The sequence below is a fragment of the Halictus rubicundus genome, chromosome 6 (assembly GCF_050948215.1).
Source record: "Halictus rubicundus isolate RS-2024b chromosome 6, iyHalRubi1_principal, whole genome shotgun sequence".
Taxonomy (NCBI): Eukaryota; Metazoa; Arthropoda; class Insecta; order Hymenoptera; family Halictidae; genus Halictus; species Halictus rubicundus.
The window spans coordinates 14,640,382-14,644,161 of NC_135154.1; the positions used below are offsets into that span (position 1 = coordinate 14,640,382).

General features: G+C 43.8%; 1 long non-coding RNA gene across 1 annotated transcript in view; it reads right to left on the bottom strand.

Annotated features, from left to right (window-relative positions):
- Positions 1 to 3,325, bottom strand: part of LOC143354721 (uncharacterized) — a 597,645-nt gene extending 594,320 nt beyond the window's left edge. The window contains exon 1 of the long non-coding RNA XR_013082365.1: positions 2,475 to 3,325. This is a non-coding gene — a long non-coding RNA (uncharacterized LOC143354721). The remainder of the gene's footprint in view (positions 1 to 2,474) is intronic.
- Positions 3,326 to 3,780: the final 455 nt, after the last annotated feature.

The window sequence follows — 3,780 nt, forward strand, 5'->3', positions numbered from 1 at the left end:
AGATTTGTTAAATGTCAGGACGTAAATCTGTGTGGTTTTAAATACTATTATACATTTATGGACATACACAAAGTTTCAAAGAATCAATTTTCTTTGAATTCATTTGTATTCGATTTCTACCACAGAGAATCTTTTAGTCAATTAGAGAAATTTGTCCATTATTTCAGTTTTCATAAAATTAATCCTTTGTGGACAAGGATTTTTAAGATATTCAAAATATTTTCCTCAGGGAACCGATATTAAAGTCTGAAATACAATAGGAAACATAAACAATATGTACCAGTCTTTTATAATGTACATAATTAAATTGTACGTTTACAACTTCAGGAATTAGATAAAATGCTGATGTCCTTAATACGTCTACATTCGTCCTGAAAGGATTAAATATAGAAATGAAAGTTAGCATTTTACTCACAAATAAAATGATGAAGCTTGTGTCACTGTTGTGAAGGTTTAATGTTTTGCATCAGATCATGAACTTATTGCAAAACCGTAATGCTTAATAGTCCGACGAGTCGTTAATTATCATAACAGATCTACGATCAATCTGCGAACATGAGCGTTCTCAATGAGAATCATTAATTTTTGTGGATAAACAGACCACCGTGCGAGAACAAATTATCGTTCAATGTTTGATTGGAATGTAATTTACTTGCGTCCCGAGAACAATATCCGGTCACGATATGCTCGATATGTAATCTTTTCCGAATGCATTCGCGGGCATACGCGCCCGCTGTTTTACAAATTTATTCTGCGCGATAACGAGCGCAGACGAATCTAATTAATCGAGCCGACAATTATAAAACGTCCTTCGTTCCTTCACCGAGACGTGACACGACTATTATTCGTACGGCTAGCGAATGTAACTCACGTCACGTGACAATTAAATCGTCTCAAATTTCGCGATTGCTCAAGCAAACGTTGCGCGGTGTGTTGCTTCATCCGTGACGGCACAGAGGATTTTCCTCGAAAATTAGCCTCTTGATTCGAGCAATGATTACTTAAGATTTTCCGCTAACAATCATGGTATTTTCCACAATTTTTATGCGCACAATTTTCTGCGAATAGCAGCGGAATCGCGTTCGCGTGATTCCGGCCGATAACGGCAGGCCAATTGAAGTCACGCACGCGTGATGGCGGCCATTGTAGCATTGGACAGAAACTTTGGCTACGATGAAACCATTAAACAGCTTAATGATGTGATTCATAGACAGCGGATCTTTATGCAAAATCAAAATTGTCTAAATTAAAGGCAAGAAACAGGAGCCAAATAAAATTGTCATTCCTACTTTAATAATTTCAGCAAGATGCAAATATTACCATTGATATTCTTAAATTCGTTTAATCTTCTCACTGTGTTAAATTTCATCTTCTCATTTTTCTCATAAATGCATAAAATCGACAATAATCATTATTATCATCTAGTAGCAAATTTGATCATATATTCTAATTATTATTTCCAATGCTTATTATTTGAAATGTACCCAGCTCTGAAACACTGTCAACAGTTCCCGGCACCGCAAGTGTCAATTATGCTAATATTGCAAAAACAGCGTATGAAGTGTCTTCTTATTGCTTCTTCCAGCGAGATTACAAAAAAAAACCAGTGACTAATCGTTTTAACATCTTGAACTCGACAAAAACTACGGCATTGAAGTCCAATTGCAAGAAAACGTCGGCCACTTACCGGGTGGAGTGTGTGTCGTTGTAAACCGCGACCAAATCCCACATTCCGAGCCAGGCAAGTTCAATGGTCGCCGTTGCACAATTCGCTGAGGTGCTTGCGTGAGTAAACCGGTCGAAAACTGGCGACGAGGCGACGTGGATATTCGAATTTCGCGGTTTCGTTGCAGCGGTCGATGGCAACGGACGCAGGAGGAACCGGCGGTCATCGGTGGCGAGACCGCGCGCTGACAAAATCGAGCCAATGACACGCGACGGATTTTTAAACGTAACGAAGTCTCGCGAATGGGACCGAGGCCTGACGAACGATTTAAATGCCGCAGGAGCGGCCGGGCCGGGCCCGGAAGGGAGCAGGTTTTGCGTGTAAGGTCGTCGTGCGTGAAAGTAGTTGCCCTTCGGCCGTTCTCGGGTTTAAAGGGCCGGGGATACAACAGTTTCACTCGCGGTTCACTTAATCTACGATCAGACGCGTCGGCCACGCGTTGAACACTGTTAGCTTGTGCATTGACATCGAACGACAAGGAATTCGTCGAAATAAACGCGAAGTTGACGGGCTGAATCCGCAGCTGGCACCACAGCTGATGTCACATTGTATCGAGGCAAACACGAGCTCGTGACAGGTGACGTCACCGCTGGGAAATTCACGGGTACGTTTACACGCGCCGAAAAAAGCACGTGTACTTTGACGTTTCCCTTAGGTCGAGCGAATTCGAGAGACCGAATCGAAATGCATGTTACGCCACTGGTCCGCGCTTCGAACGGCACTATAGTGTTTCGTTTCCCTCCGTGACCCCTCTGTCTCTCTCTCTCTCTCCCGCCATCTCGTCCTTCGTTCTGACATTTGTTTACTAGCCCGTCCTCGACCACTCGACGCTGGGTTCGCGCGTAATTGTCAATTCGACCGTTGCGTTCTGTCAGGCTGTGTCGTCCCGTTAAACCCGGCCGTCAGCTCCCAAGGACGGCTCGGTCGACGAGTCCAGGCATCCGATCGCCGGCAAAACGGACCCTTTATCTCGCGAACGAAACAAACCACCGCGCACAGCATCCACATTCCACCATAGGGAATCTGCGACCGCGCAACCGCCGGGATCAAATCACATCCGCCGGCGAAAGTAGTGCCGCGCTCCGCCGAAACCGCGAATCAGATGGACGGTCATAGGACGGCTGCGCGCCCTCGATACTCGCGAACGAGAAGTCGAACGTTCCTTTTCCGAGCTACAGTCACTCGCACTGAGAATTGTACGTAATGTATCGACTGATATTTTATAGCCGAGCTCAGTAACAGGCCAAGGATTTTCATAAAAATTCAATCAGCAACATCTAGTTTAACATATTCTCGTAATTCCTGCAAAGAATTACAAAATAGAAATTATTTTTTACTACGGAAAAGTAACCGAAGCTAAGATACGGCGGAAATTAACCTCGCGTTCGAAATCGTATATTTGAATTTCCCGCGTTTATTTGAACAAACGTGTCACTGTTTGTAACTTGTTCGTTCAATCTAGTATACACGTTGAATGCTCACAGTTTCGAGGTGATCTTCATAAAAGTAATTGAAATATGAGCCAACCAACAATTGCGTATGTAGAATGGAATGTCTTGTAGAGTCGCGTTTCGACAGAACACCGCTTAAAGAACAACGCTGAAAAAGCTAACGAAAAGAAATTATTTTCCCCGTGAGTGACTGTACACACGAACTCGTTTCGAATTTGTCGAGACGAGACGAGACTTTTCCTTATAACATTAATCTATCGATTATTTATTAATTATTTGCTCTCGTCGTCGTTTTTGTTGGTTCGCGCAAATCGTTTTTTTCCGTTGAGAAGACCGCGAAGCCGATCGTAATTAGTGATAAGCCCGTGATTGTCATGTCCAGCGTTTCACCGCGATGATAAATCTAACCGGCGATCGAACGCGTTACGTTTTCCCGGCAAGAGGGTTTCCGTTTCAGATTTGAATCTAATCCGATCGATGAACAATATCGAGATTCAAAACCGGTGCTACTGTGTCGCTCGAACGAGAGGGAAAGGGAAAGAGTAGACTGTGCGAATTCGACGGCGCCGCTTCCCACGGTAACGGGGCTCACTTTCCTCGCCA